The sequence below is a fragment of the Lagenorhynchus albirostris genome, chromosome 7 (assembly GCF_949774975.1).
Source record: "Lagenorhynchus albirostris chromosome 7, mLagAlb1.1, whole genome shotgun sequence".
NCBI lineage: Eukaryota > Metazoa > Chordata > Mammalia > Artiodactyla > Delphinidae > Lagenorhynchus > Lagenorhynchus albirostris.
Genome location: NC_083101.1, coordinates 23,229,671 through 23,256,605, shown reverse-complemented (window position 1 = coordinate 23,256,605; position 26,935 = coordinate 23,229,671). Strand labels below are relative to the sequence as shown.

The window sequence follows — 26,935 nt, the reverse complement described above, 5'->3', positions numbered from 1 at the left end:
CGGCGTAAGTGTGGCGGGGGCGCGCCCGCTGGGGCCTCCCGGGCCCGCCTAGGCGTCTGGGCTACGCCCCGCCTCCCGGATGCGGCCGGACGGGGGCGGGACCGCCGGCAGGGGCGGGGCCGGAGGGGCAGGGCTGGGGCGGGCGCGGGGCGGAGCTCCTGGGAGTCCTCTGGGCTGGAGACCTTCGGCGCCTCCCACCTGTACCCCACCTGGGAGTGGGGATGCGTGACGTAAAGGGCGCCTGCACTATGCATGGCGGGCGGAGGCCACCCAATGAGCTACAGGGTCACCTGGGAAGGGGCCAGCCAGGCCTTAATCGGACGCGCCCACGCTCGAGAAGAGGCCACCTACGATTTCTCAGAAAGGCCCGTCGCATCCCTGCCCGCCAGCCCCGCGAACCCCACAAAATGCTGAGTAACGATCACCAGGAAGTGTTTCTGCTTGTGCACCTCCGCCTCCTTACCGGAGTTTATCGCGAAGGTTCTCTTCTCTTCCCTCCTTCCTGTTTTTTTCACTTTAACGGGGAACCTGCTGCTCCAGCGTGACACAGCATTTTAGTGCGGTAGTGACGGCCGGGAGGTGGCTGGGATCCTGCGAAGCAGACAGCTAATGCGGGTTGAAAGTCCCGCCGGAGTGACGCAGTTGTGACCCTGAGCAGGCGTTGACCTCCCGGTGCCTCAGTTTTCCTTTCTGTAAAATGAGAATCATGATGGTCCCTAACTCCTGGCGGTGGTGTTTTGAGGATTAAGTAAAGTGCTTGTAAAGTGATTAGGAGAGTGCTTGGCACATGGTAGGCACTCAAAAAGTAGTTATAATTAAAGCTGTTGTGAGCACTAATTAGTCGTGCTTGGTGTCATGTGTTGGCAGGACTGGGGATTGTGGAAGGCGATTGGGGATTGTTAGCTGGCATTGTGAAGCTAGGAGGGAAGCTGGAAGTGGAAATGAGCAAGTTGTTGAGCTGGAATGAGAGCCAGGAGGCTGGAAAGTAGTGGAATGCTGTTGGGGTAGGAGGGCGGAGCACGATTTTTCAGGTGGAGGCACTCTGGATGCAGCTCATCTAGGTGTGATTGGCTAGGATGGTGAAACTGCTCCCTGGCTTCCTTCCGTCTGCTCTTTCAAACAGAGAGGAGGGAAGGAAAACAGGTTTTGAACCTCTTGTGCAAAGTTTCTACAAGGTTGAGGAACACAGTCCATGGGTAAGGATATAGACAAGGGACACATTCTAAAGACAGTCCTAGACAAAGGGAGGATGGGCTGGCTTGAATGCAGCAACCTTTCCGTAGAGAATAAGAATAGTGGGGCAGAGAAGAGGCCTTACGGGGTACCAGGAGCACAATACAAAATTTGCTTTGCTTCTGCTGTGTCTTCAGCCCAACTTACATCCCAGCTTCTGGGCCTATTAGTTGGTACATTTACATGGGAGATGACAATAAATATTTGAGCTGTAGGAAGTGGAGGTACAGATCTCCATTGGCCATCCAAACCACCCTCAGCTGACATCTCCTCTTCAAGGACCTTCCAAATGTCCAGGACCAATGTAGAGAGGGCATTATGGGGGATGCTACAATTACAGGGAACAGGGAACTGGCAGGCGAGCATGTGTTTTAAGAGCCTGGACTCTGCAATTAGATTCCCTGTCCTCATACCCACTCTACCACTTAGTGTCTGGGTAGCTCTAGACAAGTCTAAACAGCCTTCCTATGCCTCAGTTTCCTCACCTATAAAATGGGGATAATAATACCCTGTGCTATTAGAAGGGTCAAGTGAGCTAAAATATATGTAAAGTGCTTAGAACCACACAGTAAGTGCTACATAAACTATGTTTACAGGCTATTAATAGGATGGTGACATTCCTCTGGAATGATGGCAGAGGTGGAAGGGGAGACTGTAAAACAGGTGTCAAAGTCCTAAGTGAATTAAGTTATCAGGAAATTCGTAATGAACAGTGAGCTCGGTTACATGAATCTCAAAGGAAAAGGATTTTTTTCCCCCTCAGAGGGTGAAAGAAAAGTGGGCTAGACTTGGCCCTACCCAAAGAGGACAGTCCCCTGCTTACAGGGACATGGGAAACTCAAGTCCTTAGGATTTCAGTTGGGGCAAGGAGGTAACATCCTGTGGGGAGAGTGAGATGCAGGGGAATCGCTGGGACAGCCCAGTGAGGGAGGATCTGTTTGTGCAGAAAGGTAGGGGTGAGAAGAGCGAGAGAGAGGGGGTGATATAAAGGCCTTTCTTTGGGGGGTTGGTTCTGTGTATTAGTCAGAACTCTCAGTCGTAAGGAGAAATTCCAGCTCAAATGGACTTAAACCAAAAAGAATTAGTAACTCATACAAGTAGGAACTCCAGGGGCCTAAAGCTGTCACAGGAGCACCATAGTTATTGTTTCATTCTCATTGGGTTCTCCACCTAATGCGAGACTAGCCCCTCCAGGCTTAGGTCCCTACCATTTTAGTATCCCCAAAGAAAGGGCACTCTTCTCCCCTGCTCTAGTAAGTGTCCTGGAGGCTGACCTTCATTGACTTGAGTTGGGGGTAGAGGAGGGAATCAGCCTTGCTTGAACCATTTATTTCAACTAGGAGTGAGCAAATTCCAGGGGGTTACCAGAGAAAGGGGAAATGCATTTTGGACAGACTAAAATGGTATTTCTGTGTTGTCAAGAAAAGCAGAAATGAGGAGCTTGGGTGGTGAGCTTGCTTCAAGTTTCTGGGTCAGCTCAGTCTGAGGCTCCCTGAGGGACCGGAAAACTAGGTTTGCTGTCTTTGTTCAGGCTCGAATTTGAAGAAGATGCAGCTCTAGGGCTTCTGAGCAAGCTTCTCTCAGATCACCCGTTTCTCTAAGTATGAACCCTGACCGCCTCATTCAGCATAGCTGAAGGTATGTGATGATACCACAGACTCCTGGACCACACCCAGGATCACAATCTTTTGAGGTATATCCCTGGACTCTACATTTTAAAGCAGCGTCCCAGGTGATTAGGTACACTAAGATTTGATAAACTTGGCCTTGGGATCTCCAAAGGGAGGCCAACAATTAGGGAAGCTTAAAGCTTGTCTAGCAAGAGAGTTGAGATGAAGACACAAGAGTGAACATGTAAGTGATATGAAATTGGGAGCTCAAAATACAATGGTAAAGAAGGAAAAGGAACAAATACAAGTGTCGAACAGTCATTCAGTGCCAGGCCTGGAGCTGGGTATGTTGCATCATTCTTCTCAACAGCCCCTAGGAGATAGATTTAATTCTTCCCATTCTACAGACAGAATGAAGGGGAGAAAGTACCAGCACAGTTTTCAAGCCAGCCCATCTACATGTCTTGAATTTCCTCATGCCACCAGTGACAAATATCTAACATTCCTTATACTAATTTATGAACTCTAAGGATATTTGAATAGCTTGCAGAAACTCCCTCTAGAACATCAGTTCCTATTTGGGGATTTTCAGATACTGATTTAAACACCCCAGGAGTAGACTCCTGATTAGGTACTTAAACTGTTAACTGTTTAGATTTTAAAAACTAATATACATATAAATACATTCCACAATTTCAATGCTAAGTATTTTAATGTAAACTTCAGTACAATAACCCCTGTGAGTAGCCTGCACACCACTGCTCTTTACATCCCTTCATCTGGTGCAATCGCCCCCGCTCCCTGCCCTCTCAAACCCTTTCACTGTGTACCTTGCTGAAACTAGCTGGATTCAGCAGCACTGATATATTGTTAGCCTCTTCTCAGATGTTTCTTTTACCTTATCTGAAACTTCTGCTCTTCTCAAGTGTGGGCTCCATTTGCACCAGGGTCCAGGAAGTCAGGAAAACCCCTCCTCTTGCTGCTTCCAGATTCCTTCTCCTTTTCCAAGAAGCCCATGGATGGCTCTATTTAAAAAAAAAAAAAAAAAGGAAAGAAGGAAGAAACTTGACCCTCACCTCACACCATACAACAAAATAACTCAAAATTTACTATACAACTTCTAGAAGATGTTGGAAATAAATCTTTGCAAGCTTGGGGCAAATATTTCTTAGGCAGGATACTGAAATCGCTAACTATAAAAGAAAAACCTAATAAATTTCACTTCGTTAAAATTTGAAACCTCTACTCTTTGAAAAACAATGTTTAATAACTGGAATACACACTTCTCAAAAGAAGGTATCTGAGTGACCAATAAGTATGCAAACAGAAAAATGCTCGACATCATTAGGCATCAGGGAATTTCAAAACCACAGTGAGATACCACTTTGTACCCACTAGACTGGTAAAATTAAAAAGACTGGTAACACCAATTGGTGAGATTGTAGATTAACTGGAAGTAATTTTGATACATTACTGATAGGAGTGTAAAACTGGAAAACAGTTTGGTAAATATGTTTTGTTTTCCTTTTTTTTTTTTTAAAGTAAAGTTAAACATACATTTAACATATGGTCCAGTAATTCCACTTCTAGATATTTACCCAAAGGAAATTAAAACACAAATCCACACAAAGACTTGCATATGAATGTTCATAGCAACTTTATTCACAGTAGCCCCAAACTAAACCCAAATGTTCATCAACAGGTGAAAACTATTACTAATACCACTAATGGAAGTGATATATCCAGATGATAGAATACTTCTAAGCAGCAAAGAGAACTACTATATATACAGTAAAATGGAGGAATATCAAAAATACTATGCTGAATTGGAAGAAACCAGACAGAAAAGACTACATACTGCAAAAATCTATTCATATGAAGTTCTAGAACAGGTAAGACTAATCTATAGCAACAGAAAGCAAATTAGCAGTTTCATGATGCTGGGGTGGGGGGATTGCCGAGAGGCATAGGGAAATTTTTTGGTGATTATATAGATCTACACAGTTTTTACAATTCATGGAACCATGCACTAAAGATGGGTACATTTTATTTATTATGGGTGCAAACTCTATCCACAATAAAGTTGATTTAAACAGCTAAACTGTAGTCTCTGAATAATCCTTTCTGGTCACAGAAGCCATCCTTAAGACATTAAAATACAAAGCAATAGAGATGGGATAAATTGAAGCATTTAGGCAGTGCTCTAATTTGGACCACATAAGTTGTAAGCATGGCTAACCAAGACAGTGCATGCAAAAGTAGATATCCTTTTATATGAAGTAGCCTTCATATAGGATATAAGATATTAAACATATACAATCTAATTGGTGTGACATACCCTACTTACTCTAAATCCAGAGACATGGAGAACCACTGAGGGAAAAATACAAGTAAAACCTGGTGGACTTTTTATAAAGGGCCACCTTGGGAGAGTCTGAGCCATCCACAGTGAAGAAAGCACATAGTTAAGAAAGGTAGGGTAAGACTCCTCACACCCCCAAATGAGGTAAAAAACAAGGATGTCCACTCTCACCACGTCTACTCACCATTGTACTGCAGGTTCTAGCCAGAGCAATTAGGCAAGGAAAAAAAAAGCATCCAGATTGGAAACGAAGAACTAAAGCTATCTCTATTTGCAAATGACATGATCTTGTATACAGAAAATCCTAAAGATCCTAAAAACTATTAGAATAAGCAAGTTCAGCAAGGATTCAGGATATAGGCTCAGTATATAAAATTCAAAAAGAATGAATTACTTGGACATAATTCAATAATAAGTGTGACACTTGTACAGTGAAAACTGCAAAACCTCATTGAAAGAAATTAAAGAATTAAACAAATGAAAAGACATCCCATGTTCATGGATTGGAAGACAATATTATTAAGATGTCAATACTTCCCAATTGATCTATAGATTCAGTACAATCCCTATCAAAATCCCAACTGTGCTTTTTGGCTGAAGTTGACAAGCTGATCCTAAAATTGATATGGAAATGCAAAGGAAACACAGAATAGCTAAAAGAATCTTGAAAAACAAGAGCAAAGTTGGAGGACTCACACTTTCTAAGTTCAAAACTTACTACAAAAGCTACAGTATTCAAAACAGTGTGGTACTAGCATAAGGACAGACATATAGATCAGTAGGACAAAATTGAGAGTCCAGAAATAAACCCATAAATCTATGGTCAACTGACTTTCAACAAGGGTGCAAGACCATTATGGGGAAAGGACAGTATCTTCAGCAAATGGTGATGGGACAATTGGATATCCACATGCAAAAGAATGAGATTGGACCCATACCTTATACCATTGACAAAAATGAACTCAAAATGGATCAAAGACCTAAATGTAAGGGCTAAAACTATTAAACTCTTAGAGGAAAACATAGGTATACATTTCTGTGACCTTGGATTAGGCAATGATTTCTTAGAGATGACACCAAAAGAACAAGCAACCAAGTAAAAAATAGACAAATTGGACTTCTTCAAAATTAAAATTTTTTTCTCCAAAGCACACCATCAAGAAAGTGAAAAGTCATACAGTGGGAGAAAATATTTGTAAATTATGTATTTGATATGAGACTTATATCTAGAATACATAAAGAACTCTTACAACTCAACAGTAAAAAGACAACTCATTAAAAAAAAATTGGCAAAGGATTTGAATAGACATTTCTCCAAAGAAGATAGACAAATGGCCAAGAAGCACATGAAAATATGTTCAACATCGTTAATCATTACAGAAATGCAAATCAAAACCACAATGAGATACTACTTCACACCCACTAAGATGGCTATAAGATTAAAACAAGTGTCAGTGAGGATGTGGAGAAATTGGAATGCTGATACACTGCTGGTAGAAATGAAGAATGGTGCAGCTGCTGTGAAAAACAGTTTGGCAGTTCCTCAATAAATTAAACATAGAGTTACTATATAATCTAGCAATTCTGCTCCTAGGTATATGCCCAAAAAAGTTGATAATATATACATACACACGAAAAATCTTGCACATGCATGTTCATAGCAGCATTATTCTTAATAGCAAACATGTAGCAATAACCCAAATATCCATCAATTAATGAATGAATAACAAAATGTGGGATAGCCACACAACAGAATATTTTTTGGCCATAAAATGGAATGAAGTTATGATACATGCCACAATAAAAATGAACCTTGAAAACATGCTAAGTGAAAGAAGCCAGACAGAAAAGGCCATGTAGTATATGATTCCATTTATCTAAAATGACCAGAACAGGCAAATCCATAGAGTCCATTAGTGGTTCCAGGGAGTGGGGGCAGTAGGAGATGGGGAGTGACTACTAATGGATATGGAGTTCATTTCTTTTTTAAAATTTATTTAATTAATTTATTTTTTGCTGCGTTGGGTCTTCGTTGCTGCGTGCGGGCCCTCCCCAGCTGTGGCGAGCAGGGGCCACTCTTCACCACGGTGTGCAGGCCTGTCACTGCAGTGGCCTCTCCCGCTGAGGAGCACTGGCTCCAGGCATGCGGGCCTCAGCAGCTGCAGCACGCGGGCTCAGTAGTTGTGGCTCGCAGGCTTAGTTGCTCTGCGGCATGTGGGATCCTCCTGGAACGGGGCTCTAACCCGTGTCCCCTGCACTGGCAGGAGGACTCCCAACCACTGTGTCACCAGGGAAGTCCTGGAGTTCCTTTCTGAGGTCTTGAAAATGTTCTGAAGTTAGATAATGGTGATGATTACACAACTTTGTGAATATGTTAAAAACCATTTAACTATAAAACAAAAATGGGATAAAGATATCTATTGTGCCTTCACCAAATCATCTAATATAAATAAATATGCTCTTCAGATTATACAAAAAGAAATGAAAACCCTTCCTACAGAAGCTGGCTGAGTCCAGTTCCTCTAATTGTACTTTGGAAATTTTATTTCTCCAGAAGGTAGAGAGATAAAATGTGGGTAGATTATCTTTGCCCAGTGCCATTAACAACTGGTCTAGAGGTAAAAGTGACCCTGACTCTTGTGGGGAGGACAACTTGCTTATCTATAACCCCCAGTCAATCAGGAGTACATATTTTCGATTATCTGCTCCTTACCTACATGGCTGCTGGTGTGCTACACCGTTCGTTGGAACTCTATTAACAATCTAACTATGCACAAGTATCCTTACCAGCAGATAACCTTTAAGGGAAAGAGGCTGATGCCATAAAAGAATTTTACTTGGCTGGAGCCTTAAGACGTAAAAGAAGTAAGACTTCATTTGAAATACATGATTGTCTAGGATGTCTAATCCTAGAACTATTTAGAAATCACTTTACAAAGAAGTAATTCAGTGGTCCAACATGTGCATTCAAGATTATTCCCGATGTTGGCAACTTTGAGGGTACAGTCAAGGTGTCACAAGCAAAGATGTAAACACATTATTGGTTGGATTTTTCTGTTATATTGGCCTTTACCTTTTGTTTATCTTTGTCACTTGGTCTATGTTTGTGAAGCCTGTGTTCTCTCATGATTCTCCTCTTAGAAAAATAGTGTTAGTCTTTAATTAGAATCTTTATCAGCAAAGGGAATTGAAGAGACAACAATATTTAAAAATGAATCAGGGCTTTCCTGGTGACGCAGTGGTTAAGAATCCTCCTGCCAATGCAGGGGACACGGGTTCAAGCCCTGGTCCGGGAAGATCCCACATGCCGCAGAGTGATTAAGCCCATGGGCCACAACTACTGAGCCCCTGTGCCACAACTACTGAAGCCCCCGTGCCTAGAGCCTGTGTTCCACAATAAGAGAAGCCACCGCAATGAGAAGCTTGCGCACTGCAGCAAAGAGTAGACCCCGCTCGCCACAACCAGAGAAAATGCCACGTGCAGCAATGAAGACCCAACGCAGCCAAAAATCAAAAAATAAACTTACAAAAAACCCCAAAGAATCATTGTAGTAACTTTTACTGGATTCACGTGAGGTCACCTTTGTTTTGCTCATAAAGGATATCTTTACTCCAATAAAGCACTTGGCATTTCCTCAATTCTACTTCACTGCTACTGTCCTGGTTCAGACCACTTCATCTCTTACCTGGACCACAGCCATACCCTCGTGACTCATCCCCCTTCTACCATGCTTGCTCCACTATGATCCATTCTTTACACATCAGTATGTACATCTGATGTACACGTCACACCTCTGCTTGAAACCAACCCTTCAATGATCTTTTCATTGCTCCCTGAATAGAACGCAAATGCTGCCTACGGTCACAAGAATGGAAAACAGACTTAGACGTGCAGCTCTGATCAGACCTTGTCAGCAGCCAAAATTCCTTGTAGAAATACAAGGACTGAGGAATAGGGGTTTTATCTGTACTTACTTCAAACCCCCTTTTGTTTTCTTTTTTGATTGCAGAAACTAATAAATACTTTGTCGAATAACAAAGTGACCTGTTTTATGGTACCAGTTTCCATGGTAACACAATTCAGAAACAGTGGTAGAAACACTGAGCCTTTTCTCCCCTTCAATGTATCCCTCTCGCAATTTACAGGACGTTTATTTTAGTGTTACTCACACTTAGTCATTTTTTCTGGAAACACATTTAGAAAATCATTCGTTTTTCTAGTGAAATCTGATAACTTAAACATATAATCTAGCACAGCCCCATCTGCTGACCCCAAACCAAACAAACCAGTGTTTCAATACCATTTAATCTTTTTTTTCACACCTTTATTGGAGAATAAATATTTTGTTAGCTTCTGCTATACAACAAAGTGAATCAGCTACGTATATACATATATCCCCATATCCCCTCCCTCTTGAGCCTCCCTCCCACCCTCCCTATCCCATCCCTCTAGGTAGTCACAAAGCATTGAGTTGATCTTGTGCTATGCAGCAGCTTCCCACTAGCCAACCATTTTACATTTGGTAGTGTATATATGTCAATGCTACTCTCTCACTTCATCCCAGCTTCCCCTTCCCTCCCTGTGCCCTCAAGTCTGTTCTATACGTCTGCATCTTTATTCCTGCCCTGCCACTAGGTTCATCAGTACTGCTTTTAAAATCCCACATATATGTGTTAGCATACGGTATTTGTTTTTCTCTTTCTGACTTACTTCACTCTGTATGACAGCTTCTAGGTCCATCCACATCACTACAAATAACTCAATTTCATTCCTTTTTATGGTTGAGTAATATTCCATTGTATACATGTGCCACATCTTCTTTATCCATTCATCTGTTGATGGACATTTAGGTTGCTTCCACGTCCTGGCTATTGTAAATAGTGCTGCAATGAAAACAGAACTACCATATGACCCAGCAACCCCACTACTCAGCATATACCCTGAGAAAACCATAATTCAATACCATCTGATCTTGAGTTCAGGGCAGGGTTTTGTGAAATAACACTTTCTGAACATTTTCTCAAAATTATTCATAGATCTCAAACAGATAACAATTATATTTAACTTTTAATCATTCCCACCTGAAAACAAGTCATGAACTCTTAGCGGAAATGTGGTCTGACCACCAAACACTTAAATATGAAGCAAAAAATGAACTGCAAGATGACTGAATTAAAAGGCACTTGAGGGACTTCCCTGCCGCTCCAGTGGTTGGGACTCCCCACTTCCACTGCAGGGGTACAGGTTCAATCCCTGATCAGGGAACTAAGATCCCACAAGCTGTGCAGTGCAGCCAAAACTAAAAAACTTTAAAAATTAAAAAAATTAAAAAATTAAAAATTAAAAATTAAAAAAAAAATTAAAAAATAAATAAATTAATTTTAAAAAAAATTAAAAGAAAAGGTAGTTGGTCTTGTAAATTCTATGATTTTGGAAGAAATTATGCCCCTCAGGAAAAACAAAAACACAAAGAAGTGTGGTTCTAGAGTTGCTTCTTTTGGTAAAGCTTCCCAGATTGCATGGAAAGCAAATACAATATTATAATATTAGAACAAAATAATATTGTAGCCTTTCCATATTGGTTGCTTCCATATTGCTCTTCCCACAATGGCCACATGAGTCTCTAGGGCAAGTAGGAACATTCCTTTGATGGGGAGGAGACAGAGACAGGTGAGGTGATTTGCCTGAAGTTACAGCAGGAGACCCTGGATGAGACTCCACCCAACGGTGATCCAGAGATCCAAGGCCTTGGTCCGAGGCCTGGCTGTGACTGTTCTTCATGCTGGACAGTCTCACACTTGCATGTGGAGGGAAAACCAATTGTACCACTTCAGCTCTGTCCCGAGTGACAGGAACACTCTGACCTTAGAAAAGGGAATTTGGCAATTCCAGGGGTAGGTCTGGCTTCAGTTATGACTTGCTGAAGGTTAAGTGATGTTACCAGGACCTAGTTTCTCTTTGATCTTCTGGCCTCTGATTGGCCCTATTTTCAGAAAAGCCTCTTCACTGTGGTAGCAGTTTGGTTGCTACAGTTCTAACCCTAACTTTCTAGCACTTCAAGTTCAGTGAAAAAGAGCGAAAATGGTTTTTTCTCAGGAGTCCCAGTCCAGGTTTTGTTGTGTCCGGTTGGCTCTGATTGAGTGGACCAGTCAACATGGCCACGTACTGGGCCAGGATGAGGTCACATCCTCTACCCCTTTGGCTAGGCTGGGAGTAGAATCCTATAGAAGGAGCCTTCAGGGACCCCCTCAGCTTCTTCAGTAGAATGGCAGCCTTTGGTTTCACTGTGTCTCTTAGATTTCACATCATGTGGGAGCAATACTTTTCTATGTAGGAATCAGGGGATGTCAGAAAAAAGGAATGGCTGCTGGATGTGAAAAAAAATCCACCACCCCTATGTTTTGGGAGCCTGTTCATGTTTGGAATTGTCAATTGTTAAGAGAATGTTTGCTTCATATTTGGCTTCCAGAGCCTTGCCAGCTGTCCCAGTTGTGAGGGAGTGAAGCTGAAAAAGGCTAGAGAGGCTGTGCCCAGCTTATAAGCACCATGTTCAACCTCAGCAAACGACCTATATCATCACTTAATAAGCCAGTAGCCCAAGCACCCCAGTGGCCCCCGGCATGTATGCAGGGTAGCAAATGTCACCACCTAGAACCAAGATACTTCTTTCATGGTCTAGAGAAGGAAGGAGGGCAGTGTTTCCAGTCTATAACTATTAGTGTAATTAAATTGCTTTATTATACTACCCAATGACAACTGGTAAATTAGCATCAGCCCCCAATCCAAACAGAATCCAGACCATGAATATGTCTTATTCTGCGGACATAAGAAGGTTAATAGGAATACAGTTTAACTTAGGAGCCAGAAAGTATTAATAACGTTTTTCATGCTACAGGTTTTCATTGTATTCTTATTGCTAAATGTAGTAGTAGTGAGATTATGATATATGAAAATAGTTTCGTTTTATTAGTCAGGATAGGCTAAAAGATTGGAAAAGTCCTAGTAAGGGACTTTTGTCTGTTTATGCCAGAATTTTGTTATCCTTAATTTTAAAGTCATTGAACATTCCAGAATTGTTTCTATTTTACCCTTAGGTTAGTTGAAGCAGGAGGCATTGTTGGGAAATTCCTTAAGCCACTGACAAAGAAGAAGCTTGCCAAACATCGTGTTCTAAGACCCAGACTTCAAAAGGCAGAATGGACTTGAGGATATGGGGAGGGGGAAGGGTAAGCTGTGACAAAGTGAGAGAGAGGCATGGACATATATACACTACGAAACGTAAAATAGATAAGCTAGTGGGAAGTAGCCGCATAGCACAAGGAGATCAGCTCCGTGCTTTGTGACCACCTAGAGGGGTGGGATAGGGAGGGTGGGCGGGAGGGAGACGCAAGAGGGAAGAGATATGGGAACATGTGTATATGTATAACTGATTCACTTTGTTATAAAGCAGAAACTAACACACCATTGTAAAGCAATTATACTCCAATAAAGAAGTTAAAAAAAAAAAGGCAGTATCATGCTACTTCTGCTTTAAAAATGTTCCATTCTCCCTTTGTGTTTCGTACTGACATCAATGCCAAAGGACAGGTTCACATTTTTGTAGTGGATGTCGAGGTTTGTATTACCAGGGTTCAGAGTTGCGAGCAACCAAAGCTTACACGGTATGATTTATTTGCACAGAATTTCTGGTCATGATGCAGAACTAGGCTTGGAAACTGAGCAGGAGCCAGGGAGGGAGATAAGCAGGCTGGACCACAACCACAAAGAAGCCACAAAACCAGTCTGGTGAGGACCCTTCCGCCATTGCCACTGAACACGTGGTTGCCCCTGGAAACTGGATGCCATTGGATTAGGGCTGTGGGATAAACGTAGGATGCCTAGTTAAAGTTGAATTTTAAACAAACAGTGCATAATTTTTTATGTATAAGTATGTCCTATGCAATATTTGGGACACACACTAAAAAAAAATTATACTAAGAACTGTTTTTTTGAAATGTGAAATTTGAATTTAACTGCATCTCTTGTATTTTCATTTGCTAAACCTGGCAACCCTACACTGGATGTACCATTGCTGGGGCCACTGATGTCCCTGGAAGCCTGCTACCACCTGCCATTCAAATGGATTTTCTAGGAGGTGCCTGGCTCTCTGCCTCAAGGTTCTGAAAAGAACCTGAGATAGTTCTGTGGAGCCTCAGTTACATGTCCCTGCTCTTGCCGAGAGAAAGTCAGAAAGCTGATGGTGTCTCCAACATTAACACGAAGTGGCCTCTGTCTTCTGTTAAATCTTGTTTTTCTTTTTTTAGAAGAAGGTGTCATTTTATTTATATTTATTTTTGGCTGTGTTGGGTCTTCGTTGCTGCGTGCAGGGGCTACACTTCGTTGCGGTGTGCAGGCTTCTCATTGCGGTGGCTTCTCTTGTGGCGGAGGATGGGCTTTAGGTGCGTGGGCTTCAGTAATTGTGGCTTATGGGCTCAGTAGTTGTGGCACGTGGGCTCAGTAGTTGTGGCATGCAGGCTCAGTTGCACTGTGGCATGTGGGATCTTCCTGGACCAGGGCTCGAACCCGTGTCCCCTGCATTGGCAGGCAGACTCTCAACCACCGGGCCACCAGGGAAACCCTCCATTAAATCTTAAATTTCTCAGACATAGGGGTGGGGCAGCAGTGAGGCTCAGATATTGGGGGAGGAAAAAAAAAGATAAATGCCTACCCTATTTTCTTTTTAACATACGTTCCTTCTTTTTCTCATCTAGTGGTCTGTGAGTTGGGAACCAGGCATGATAATATAATTCCCTTTGCCAGTTTGACTGGTTCAAGAACCCAGGTCTAAGCCAGTTAGCAGATGGAATCTGCTTGACCACCAGGGTCGTTTCAGGATTGGGAATGTGACCCAATCTGGGCTAAGGAGATGAGAGGAAAGTTTGCTAGAAGATTCTGGGGAAAGTTACATTATTCCTGAGATTTGCGTTAAGTAATGATCTCATTTTCCCTCCAGATACTGCTTTTTGTAGTCTTGAGGCCTGGAAATTCTGAGCCATCTTGCTTCCAGCCTGAGATGAAGAACATGGGGAGAAAACGGGGCAGAAAGCATCATGGTAACTGCAGAGGAGAGGGCTAGAACCACTGGATGAAATCCCTCCCCACCACCGACACCTCTCCTGCATCTGGACACTCAGTCATGTGCATCAATACATTTTTGTCTGGCTTAAGCAACTTCAAGTTGGATGTTCTAGCACTTATAGCCAAAAACAACCTGACTGGGGAAAAGATTCATGAATATGTGAGCCATTTTTGTAAGCTTATCATCTGCTGAATTCTGAGAGTTTAGTATAATGTGTTTTTTTTTTTAGTATAATGTGTTTTGATTGAACTAGGAATTGTTGCTCTTATGAAATTGTGAGGCAAAGATGAGATTTAAATGAATGCAACATAAACAACTAGAGATCTGCTTCATTAGGCCAGGGAAAGAAGTAGTTTATGATTATCACCAGACTCTTGCTCTTTTTGCATGAATGCCCCGAGAGGATGAGCCAGCCCCTCAGGGAGAGAGATACATTTAAATTCCTGGAAAGGCCTCCGGGACAAACATAAATAGTATTTTAGAAAAAATTACCCTGCCTCCTTCTCTTTTCTTCATGGAGGAGACAGCTGCTGCTTTGGCCTGTCTAGCAACCCTCCCCATTCCTTTGGGTAATGACACCCTGCTCTTCCTCTGGGTAACTCTCTCTCCTCCATTCCCTGTAATCCTGTTAGGACCTGCCCCACCACTAGGCCCAAGGGTGGGCAGCTGACTTCAGGCCAATCAAACTCTCTTAGAAGAGCTCAGCTCTCAAGGGGAGTGATGCAAGAGGGAAAATCATTGGAGTCATCCCTGAAGGGATTCCCCTTGGGTCCCTCCTCCTGAGATCCCTGGAAATGCCTGATTCCTGTCCTTCTTGAGGCTTGATTCTGGAGGCCTCCCCATTTGCCTAAGGTAGCCAGTGTGAATCTCTCTGGCAGGCTGACCCTCTCCACCCAATCAATCCTTGAACACAACCCAGCCTTCGTTTAGGAGTTACACTTTTAATTTTTACTAGGCATGTGTAAATATAAGCCTGTTTATAACAACCTCGATCATATGCCTAAATTATCAGATAATCAATTATTAACAAAATCTTTACTGGGAATTAAGTGTTAGAAATTCAAGTAGTTTTATGATTAAAGGGATATTTATAGCACTTACTGTGTCCAAGGCGTTGTTTATTTGTTTAATCATCATTATAATCGAGTGATGTAAATACCATCATTATGCCCATTTTATAGATTTTGAAACTGCAGCACAGAAAATTTAAGTAATGTGCTAAAGGTCACACAGGTAGTAAATGCAGAACTGCAATTCAAACTCTAATAGTTTGACTCCAGCCGCTCCACTGTGCAAACTCTGGCATCAATAGAATGCTGAGACTTTAACTAGAAAATCAACCTCTAATGAATAACATTAGTAATATGCAAAAGCATCTTAATGCTAGAATGTCTTCCAGTCCAGAAGCAAGAGAGAGAAACAGAGTTGGCTGAAGCCCCTGGGTTCCGACTCTCAATTTTGGAGCCAAAGGAGAACTGCTTAGGGTTTCCAGGGGAAAAAATCCTCATCTAATTAGTTAGCAAGCACAAACTAAGTCCAAACACCTGCTACTGTTTTTCTTTCATTGTTGCCAGGTGCTCCCTAAGCAGCCTTGGATCAATAAGTAATTATAACGGAAGCTGAGTATAACTAATTACATAACTTTAATTTATTAAGTTTATCTCCATTAAAATGCCCCATAAAACTGGGATATTTTAAAGGCTATTAAAGAAAAGGGGAGACTATAGGATTAAAGCCTGTTTCACATTTGACTCAGCTGTGAGTCATCTCCTCCCCAGTGTGAATTCTCTCATCTCACTATTATTAACTCTTGTAAATATCTGTGGAGTTATTCACACAATCATTCAACTAGGTGTGTTGAGTACCTGCTAGGTGCCCAGCACTGTCCCAGGCACTGGGATGATGGTGGTGAGCAAGCAGATGAAAATCCTTGCCCTCATGGTACTGGTGTTCTAGTGGGAGTTGTAATTTCCCAGCTGCACAGTTGAAAAAGCCTGAATTTCTCCCAGCTCCTGATTGTTTCCATTACTATAATGAATGAAAGAATGAGTTCATCTGAGGGCTGTGCCTAGTCTGTGCGACGTCAGCTGGCCTTGTCCTTCCAGAGGTGTCCAAGGAAGGACACTGAGGCTAAAGGTTGCCTGGCAGAGGTGGTCATTCCTGCCAGGAGATGATGATGCTTCATTATTGTGCGCCCAGGATTTTAGCTGAATAAACCATGCACTTTGAATTTTTGAACACAATTCTCACAACAACCTAAGATCTGAACGCAGTAGCATTTAGACCGCTGCCTTGGCCTCACGCTCTCTTCTTTTGGCCCCCTTCCCTTCACCCCACATCTTGGACGGGAACTTCCTGCCTGAGGACTGTGAAGACTAACTCGTTTGAAAACAGAAAACCAAGAACCAACAGATTCTTCCCAAATACCAAAACAGTCTGTTATTTCAGAGGAGTTAATTTCAGAAGGACAACAGATCAAGCTTGAAAAAACTTACATGGATCCTACTGGTAAAATAGGCACTTGGGAGACCGTGAAGCAGACAACCAGGAAAGGACAATGGCAGTTTTCTCTGAGCTGCAAAGAAGTCTTCATTATAAGTGCATCGTCCTGGCGAAGGAAGCAGTTCCGACCACCAATGGGAGGCTAATGCCTAGAATTCTCTGCAGGTGTTGCAGATGGTAATGAGAGCCCAGAAGCAGCTGCTCTTCGGGAGCTAGAGGAAGAAACTGGCTCTAAAGGGTGATGGAATGTCACTCAGCCATAGGAAAGAATGAAATAATGCCATTTGCAGCAACATGGATGGACCTAGAGATTATCATACTAAGTGAAGTAAGTCAGACAGAGAAAGACAAATATCAATATGATATCACTTATATGTGGAATCTAAAGAAAAATGATACAAATGAACTTATTTACAAAACAGAAACAGACACATAGACTTTGAAAACAAACTTGTGCTTACCAAAGGGGAAACATGGTGGGGGAAGAGGGATAAATTAGGAGTTTGGGAATAACATATACACACTACTATATATAAAATAGGTAATCAACAAGGACCAACTGTATAGCACAGGGAACTCTATTCAATATTCTCTAATAACCTATATGGGAAAGAATCTGAAAAAGAATGGATATATGTATATGCATAACTGAATCACTTAGCTGTACACCTGAAACTAACACAATATTGTAAATCAACTATACTCCAATATAAAATAAAAATTAAATTAAAAAGAATTCCACAGGGCTTCCCTGGTGGCGCAGTGGTTGAGAGTCCGCCTGCCGATGCAGGGGACACGGGTTCATGCCCCGGTCCGGGAGGATCCCACATGCCGCGGAGCGGCTGGGCCCGTGAGCCATGGCTACTGAGCCTGCATGTCTGGAGCCTGTGCTCTGCAACGGGAGAGGCCACAACAGTGAGATGCCCGCATACCGCAAAAAAAAAAAAATTCTTTCTCACAGTTCTGGAGGCTGGAAGTCCAAGATCAGGGTGCAGACACAGTCGGGTAAGGGACCTCTCCTGGGCTGCAGACTTCTTTGTGTCCTCATGTCCTCAGAGCAGAAGAAAGCTCTGTGGGATCTCTTTTTATTAGACTGTTAATCCCTTTCATGAGGGCCCCACCATCAGGACACAATCACCCCCCAAAGGCCCTATCTCCTAATAACATTACCTTTGGGGGTTAGGATTTCAACATATGAACTGAGGACGGGGTTGGGGGAGGCGGAGCAGACATTCAGACCACAGCAATGGTTCTCTAGATTTGTAAATTATGATGTATAAAAAGATAGTTGAAACAAAGTTTATTTGCCTTTATACAAACATGTGGCATAGAGAGATGTATGCGATGAAGCGAGATCATACATATTTTTTTTTTTTTTTTTTTTCAGTACGCGGGCCTCTCACTGCTGTGGCCTCTCCCGTTGCGGAGCACAGGCTCCGGCTGCACAGGCTCAGCGGCCATGGCTCACGGGTCCAGCCGCTCCGCGGCACACGGGATCCTCCCGGGCCAGGGCACGAACCCGTGTCCCCTGAATCCGCAGGTGGACTCTCAACCACCGCGCCACCAGGGAAGCCCCGAGATCATACATATTAAACATACCTTAATTAACTCAAAGATGCATATTGTTTTCACTGAAATTATGGTATGTCTTAGAACTGAAGCATATCCCACACTAAGTGTCAGCATTTTTTTCTTTCTTCGTGATACATACTAACCTTCCCATTGGTAGTGTCTCAGAATCAGTGAAGTAAAGGGCACAAGTTCCTAGACAGGTATTGGGGTTTATACAATTTATTGAGGGTGCTCTATTCAAAAAATCCTGTGAGGGAGGGAATCAAGCATGAGAGGGACAGGGACGGAGCCAAACAAAATCTTAGGTCAGGACTAGCCTCTGGCGGATCCATTGGAAGTGGGCTCCGGAGTGCAAGCCCCACCGCAGTTTTACTCCCAAATTACTTATTGACTACGGGTTGCCTTTAGAGGGGTTATAACCACCTGGGCAAAGGGCTCCCATCAGCCACGGATAATTCTCAGGAGAAGTGGGGCAGCTGGTAGCCATTATCAGCCAATAACCACAACAACTGGGGTTTGGGGACCTCCACTTGGTGTAGGGGGTCTGGGGGGACATGACAGCATCTGCTATAGGACTCCTGCTCAGATTCATGGTTCACAGGGCCCAGAGAGTAAAACCCAGCTTCTCTCAAGAAGAATCATCATTCTCCTGTTATAGTGTGATTTCACAGGTCCTCAATAATATCCTTAGAGTAGACTCCTCGCCAAAGGTCCCAGGGCTGTTTCTGCCGGGTCTCCTGAGGACAGGGCAACCAGATGCTGTCAGAAGCCACACATGCCACAGGCACAGAGCTCTTCTGATGTATGTGTGACAGACCCAGCTCCCAAGGGACTCCACAAACTGTTAATATCTGGGGTGGACGAGGGGCAGTAGCCCAGAGGTGAAACCATGAAGTGGGGCATATCTTCTCTGTCCCCTGCCCCACCTTTCTAGAATCTTGTCCCCCATCTTAGCATCCTTTCCTCTTACCCACTTCACCAACACACTTCCTCTAGCTGACCTCTAACTTTAAACTGTTCTCAGGATATTTCTTTCTTTTTTTCCCCTCAAAGAACTTACCTTAAAAAAAGTGTTAGGAATTTGATGTCTTACCACCTGGGTATATCCACATTTTAAAGACCACTGGGAGAGGATACTGTTTACCATAAGGAAATGAATAACTATTGGTGTAACTGAAGGCATCTGGAGTCCTTTAAATCATTCAGTATGGACAAGCTCCTCATACAAACTACACACATGGGGTGACTGAATAAGAAAACAGAGAAAAGTTGGGGAATATCGAATTCTGCTCTCATCAGTCTAGGCTGTTACTCTTAGCTGATTCTTCCTCTCCTTTCCTGTATCTTGGCTTTCTCTGCACAAAAGAGCAGCTGGGTGGGCATTGCCATGCTCAATTAAGGGCATAGACAAGGATGGAATAATTCCAATATATTAATTTTCCCCATTGCAGTTATAACAACAGTAACAGCAATGACACAACAACTACTGTATGTTTCCTAGGTGTCAGGCCCCTTTCAATCTCCAAGCCTTGTGAAAGAAGTTGTCAGCGGACTTCCTGGTTAATAAGAGGTAAACCTCAATCTTGGGATCCTTTGTTACCTGGATCAGCTTGAGTACACATTAGAGCTGACCTAGAAATGAATGTGAAAATGATGAGAAAAAATAATTTGACCAATGCATTCTTTCATAGACTTAGACTCAGCATGGGGGGCGGGGGGTGGGTGGGACTCCGGATCAACTAAGGGAGATGTGGTGACAAAACAGAAGGCTAGGATCCTAAGGATACAGAGCTAAAAGGGAGCTTAGAGACCACACCATTCCAACCTTCTCATTGTACAGGTGAAAAAATTCCATCCCAGGTAAACTGTTCAAAGCCACAGAGTTCCAAGAAGATGATTGTGTGTGTGTGTGTGTGAGAGAGAGACATGGTTATAAAGGCAGGTGTCAATGAGGAATATGCTAGGTTTACATGAAGGTATCTTAATATGGAAATACAAATTTAATGATAGCTGTAGTTAAATGAAGCTAGGAATGACTAAGAATTAAGATTGGAGAGGCATGGAGAAAAGTATGGAGGTTCCTTAAAAAACTAAAAATAGAACTACCATATGATCCAGCAATCCCACTACTGGGCATATACCCTGAGAAAACCATAATTCAAAAAGACACATGTGGGCTTCCCTGGTGGTGCAATGGTTGAGAATCTGCCTGCTAATGTAGGGGACACAGGTTCGAGCCCTCGTCTGGGAAGATCCCACATGCCGCGGAGCAACTAGGCCCGTGAGCCACAACTACTGAGCCTGCGCGTCTGGAGCCTGTGCTCCGCAACAAGAGAGGCCACAACAGTGAGAGGCCTGTGCATCACGATGAAGAGTGGCCCCCACTTGCCACAACTAGAGAAAGCCCTTGCATAGAAACGAAGACCCAACACAGCCAAAAAAAAAAAAAAAAAAAAAAAAAAAGATACATGCACCCCAATGTTCATTGCAGCACTATTTACAATAGCCAGGTCATGGAAGCAACCTAAATGTCCACTGACAGATGAATGGATAAAGAAGATGTGGTACATATATACAATTGAATATTACTCTCCCATAAAAAGGAATGAAACTGGGTCATTTGTAGAGACGTGGATGGATCTAGAGACTGTCATACAGAGCGAAGTAAGTCAGAAAGAGAAAAACAAATACCATATGTTAACGCACATATGTGGAACCTAGAAAAATGGTATAGACGAACTGGTTTGCAGGGCAGAAATACAGACACAGATGTAGAGAACAAACATATGGACACCAAGGGGGGTAAAGTGGCAGGGGTGGTGGTGGTGGTGTGATGAATTGGGAGATCAAGATTGACATATATACACTAATATGTATAAAATAGATAACTAATAAGAACCTGCTGTATAAAAAAAATAAAATTCAAAGGAAATAAAACTAAAGAAAATTGAAACAAAAAAAAAAGAGTCATGTACCACAATGTTCACTGCAGCACTATTTACAATAGCCAGGTCATGGAAGCAACCTAGATGCCCATCAACAGACAAATGGATAAAGAAGATGTGGCACATATACACAATGGAATATTACTCTGCCATAAAAAGAAACGAAACTGAGTTATTTGCAGTGAGGTGGATGGACCTAGAATCTGCCATACAGAGTGAAGTAAGAAAGAGAAAAACAAATACCATATGCTAACACATATATATGGAATCTAAAAAAAAAAAAGGTTCTGAAGAACCTAAGGGCAGGACAGGAATAAAGACGCAGACGTAGAGAATGGACTTGAGGACACGGGGAGGGGGAAGGGTAAGCTGGGACGAAGTGAGAGAGTAGCATGGACATATATACACTACCAAATGTAAAATAGCTAGTGGGAAGCAGCCGCATAGCACAGGGAGATCAGCTCGGTGCTTTGTGACCACCTAGAGGGGTGGGATAGGGAGGGTGGGAGGGACACACAAGAGGGAGGGGATATGGGGATATATGTATACATGTAGCTGATTCACTTTGTTATACAGCAGAAACTAACATAACAATGTAAAGCAATTATACTCCAATAAAGATGTTAAAAAAAAAAAGAAAACAAAAAAGATTGGAGAAGGCCTTTTAAATGGTAAGTATTCATTTGCTGAGAGTAGATTATCAATCATTCTGAACTCATTTTCCTGAGCAGCTGGTGAGAAGGGCAACCATCACCTCATGGAGGTATGTTCCGGATGGTGGGTACCTGTGGTTAGGGCACACAGTCCAATAGAACATCTTGGCAGGAAATGTGAGAATGGCAGTTTTTATGCGAAAACTGTTGTTTACTATTTTAAGAAGGACGTGCCTACTTCTTTATTTCTCTAGTATTTCTTATCTGCCCAGACTTAGTCTGTCAAGGATTTATGAAAGACGATGTGCAGTCCACGAGTCACCTACAAAGGTTAATTTTTGGCCCTTCCCTACCCTACTGTGGTTAAATACTGTCAGATTTCTGAAAGGCCCTAAAACACTGAACATTTTAAAAACTTTGGTCTCTTTTGACGTCTCTAGGATGAAAAATCTTTATTGCATATGGTACTAGAGGCTGTTGGACCATACAAAAAAAAGTGAAAATAAAGAAATCAGTTCAATATGTTCAAAGAGATTCCATTCTGGTTGGAACAGTAGAAATAAAAACATCATCATCGTTATCCCCATCCTCACTGGAACACTTGCTGTGAACAGGTCCCATACAATCGCCTCATGTACACTATTCTATTTAATACTCACCTCAACCTTTGGGAGGTATCCACGATAGCCCAGTTTACAGATGAGAAAACTGAGCCCCAGTGAGGCCTCTGGCCTGGCAGTGGCTGAGTCATAACTGCAAATCCAGGTTTATCTGACTTTAGAGCCTGTGATTTCTTCCATCAGCACACACCGCCCTCACAGGAAGGCCTGAAAGCAAAACATGGTGATTCATTGCCTACCTGAATAATAGGGGCAGAACTGGCCCTAACATGGAGTAGATTTGTTCTTGTCTGTGGCTACTATTCATCATGCCTGGCTTTGGATTCAGTAGACCAAGTTCTCACCCTCATAATGTGATCTGTGTGGGAGCCGACTATAGACCTGTAAAGGCTACAGAAACCAAGCCGTCTGTGACTTGTTTTTATATGTGTTGAAGACAAGCTAGAGAACAATGTAGACAGCTTCGCTCCTTCTAGTTTGTAGATTATGAATGTATTAGATTTGAGCACATTATCTTTCCCTCTTCCAAACCTGCATTTCTAGGCAGGAATAGAAATGTATTCCTGGCATTATTTGCAATCTTAGGGTTTCCTGTGTGAGTTTGGGCAGAAGTCATTCATGCCGCCATTTCTCCATCTAATAGTTACCAAGCTTCTACTAAGTGCTTGGTAATGTCCTTGGTGCTGCATGCACAGGGATGGAAAGCTACCACCCTTTTCCTAGGAAGCTAAGTCTCACGGGAGACAAACACAGGGTTGCTAGGTTTAGCAAATAAAAAATACAGGACACCCAGTTAAATACTACATGGGACATACTTACACTAAAAATTATCCTTTGTTTACCCGAAAGTCAAAGTTTACTAGGCACCATGTATTTTATCTGGTACCCTAGGCAGATGTAAAAATCCATCACACCCCACAAAAGATGGTGGCTCTAATGGTTGTGCACACACAGCTCCACAGACACCCAAGAGAAAGAACGCTCTCCCCATCTGGGATAGCCGAGGGGGGCTTCACATGACTGTGTGGGCCCATTTGAAGGAATGGTGTGTGTGCTGGGTGATCCTGAAGAAGATTTGACAGGCAGAGATGTGGGGAGGAAATTCCAGATGCAGGGAAGAGTACAGAGTTTGACATAATGATAATGCCTGGGGTCTGTGGGCAATGGCAGGAGGGCAAACATGAACATGAGGACCAGATCACGAAGGGCTTTGGCAGAAAGATGAGTGATTCACAACTTCATTCTGCCATCAACAGGAAACCATCCCATCTCTGCTTTTTCCTCTTATTTTTTCATATAATCAGACGTTGGCTACGTTTTCACAAAATGGAAGCCATGGACCCATGTGACCACGAGAGGTAATTTCAGGTAGTAATTTCTGATGATTTGGGGTAGTATGGGGAATGCAGCATTAAATAGCCTTGACTCATTCAGGGAGAATGTTAGTCCTTTTTGTTGTTGTTCAATTTAAAACTCTTAATTTTATTTTTATGAGTACACTTAAAAAAATTAATAGGCTTTTTTTCTTAAGAGTTTTAGGTTTAAGAGATATTGAGCAGAAAGTACAGGGAGTTTCCATATACCCCCTCTTGATACCTTTTTTATTCTCTTTCAATACTGATCACTCAAGAAGAAAGTCTTAATTTGGTGCTATTCTATCTTTAACACCTCTCTAATAGTTGTTCATCCTGTTGGAAGAGAGAAAGAAAAGAGAGGAGGAGAGGGGAGGGGAGGGGAGAGTAAGCACTCAGCCTTTGAGTCTTTGACTGGCCACATACCAAATTTCATCATTGAATGATTTTGTTTCAATGTATTTGCTTATTAAGTTTTTTTTTCTTCTGAGAACAATACTGGTCTTCTATTTAAGGTATGCTGACATTGACAGATGGATAAAAAATGGATAATAGATAAAGAAGATGTGGTATGTAGTACACAATGGAATACTACTCAGCCATAAAAAAGAAGGAAATATTGCCATTTGCAGCAACATGGATGGACCTAGAGATTATCATACTAAGTGAAGTAAATCAGACAGAGAAAGACAAATACCATATGATATCACTTACATGTGGAATCTAAAAAAATGATACGAACAAAGTTATTTACAAAATGGAAATAGACTCACAGACATAGAAAACAAACTTATGGTTACCAAAGGGAAAAGGGTGGGGGAGGGATAAATTAGGAGTTTGGGATTAAAATATACACACACACACATATATATATACAGACATATAATAGATAACCAACAAGGACCTACTGTATAGCACAGGGAGTTATACTCAATATCTTGTAATAAATAACGTATAATGGAAGAGAATCTAAAAACGAATATATGTGTGTGTGTGTGTGTGTGTGTGTGTGTGTGTATCTGAATCACTGTGCTGTATACCTGAAACTAATATAAATCAACTATTTTTCAATAATAATTTTAGAAAAAGGTGTGTTGATAAAAAGATTTGTTGCAAAATAAATGTATTCATATACAAGTAGTGAATAGGAGAAGTAAATGATAATTAAATTGGCAGGCAAATGACAAAAGCTTGGAAAATTTAGGGCTAAGGAATCCTGGCTGAGGTTGCGTTCTTACCTGGTGACAAGTTCCCACCCAGCCTTTTCAATATTGATGGAGGAGTTTTCTGGAGAAAAGCCCCATTGTTTTTAGGAGAATGAATAAGGTTCATCTGGGGGAGCAGTGGCTTTATAGAAATCCAGTACAGTCCGCCCTTCATATTCATGGGTTCTGCATCCACAGATAAAACCAGATACATATAGAAAATATTAAAAAAAAAATTCCAGAAAGTTCCGAACAGCAAGACTTGCATTTGCTGCATGAAAGCAACTATTTACACAGCATTTATGTTGTATTTACATCTATGTATATAATTTACATTGTTTTAGGTAATATAAGTAATCTAGACATGATCTAAAGTATCAGTAGAATGTCTGCAGGGTATATACAAAGTCCATGCCATTTTATATAAGGGACTTGAGCAGCCATGGATTTTGGTATCTGAGGGAGGTGTTGGAATTAATCCTCCATGGGTACCAAGGGGGCTGTTACTGATATCATAGGTTTGCTTGAGGATTAAATAAGATAGTGTGTGAAATTAATAAGCCTCATGACTGATCATAAGAGTTGCAAATTGTTTTTGTCATTCCTCTTTGGTTCTAATGCCTCACTGATGGTTTGTTTGTTTTTAGTGTTTCCTTGCTTTATTTAAAAACCATCATGGCAGGAACTTCCCTTGTGGTCCAGTGGTTAAGAATCTACCTTCCAATGCAAGAGACGCAGGTTTGATCCCTGGTCGAGGAACTAAGATCCCACATGCCATGGGATAACTGCATGCTTGCGCTCCACAACTAGAGAGCCCACACACCACAACTAGAGAGCCCACACACCACAACTAGAGAGCCCACACGGCACGACTAGAGAGAAGCCCACGCACTGCAACTAAGACCTGACGCAGCCAAATAAATAAATATTAAAAAAAAAACAAAAAACCATCACAGCAAACAAACAACAGGCTCAATTCCCTTTGGTTCTACAGTGACCATGGGTTTCCACTGAAATGCAGTTTAAATTTAGCAAAGTCATTTTGGTGTCCATCAGGTTAAAACAGAATTTCAGTTATCTTACAAGCTTGCTTTAAGGCTTAATTTGCATTTATAAAAGAAGTTTTAAAGCTTCCCATGAATGTTTGTGAAGTGATAAGAATTCTAGTTAACAAGATATTGTTGCCCACTTGGCACTCCATGGTTTTGCTTAGCTTAATGTTAAGAATCAATTAAAACCAAATTATTATCCAAGCAGGGACAATCCTAGGTTTTTCAGAGAGAAAAATGAGGATAAAAACATCAGCCTTCTCTGCCTCACAAGGTTATTTTTGGAAAGAAATGAAGTACAAAAACATTGCTGTGACGTACAAAGTTTGATTATTACCCTCACTGTAGAGTTGGGCCTCACTCATGTTTGTAAAACAATCCTTTGATGGACTTTATCAGTGGTGCTCAAATGTGAGTGTGCACCCAGTTGGTAGACTGGATTCCTCAGTCTACCAACAAGGTGGGAAGGCCTAGGCAAGATGCAGAGGAGTCAACATAAGTAACTCAGTGTCATTTCAAGGGTGCTGCTTCAAGGTGGGGGTGTGCCTTCTGGGCTAAGAACAAGACTGCAGATTAGTGCTGGTCTCCATGGTCAATGAGGTTAGCTAAATGTGATGTATTTAGTATGTGTACACCTTCTTGCAACAGCTACTTAATTAAATACAAAGTAGAAAATAAAAAGAATAATCTGGGGCTTCCCTGGTGGCGCAGGG

The 26,935-nt window shown here is 42.0% G+C and overlaps 1 long non-coding RNA gene across 2 annotated transcripts; it reads right to left on the bottom strand.

Moving 5' to 3' along the window:
• Positions 1-400: 400 nt before the first annotated feature.
• Positions 401-23,025, bottom strand: LOC132522792 (uncharacterized). Of its 2 annotated transcripts, none has more exons than XR_009541329.1 (3): positions 22,656-23,025; positions 3,742-3,868; positions 401-690 (listed from the first exon to the last, which is right to left on the bottom strand). It is a non-coding gene; the product is annotated as an uncharacterized LOC132522792 (long non-coding RNA). The 2 variants fall into 2 exon arrangements; XR_009541328.1 differs by lacking the exon at positions 22,656-23,025 and adding an exon at positions 9,917-10,060.
• Positions 23,026-26,935: the final 3,910 nt, after the last annotated feature.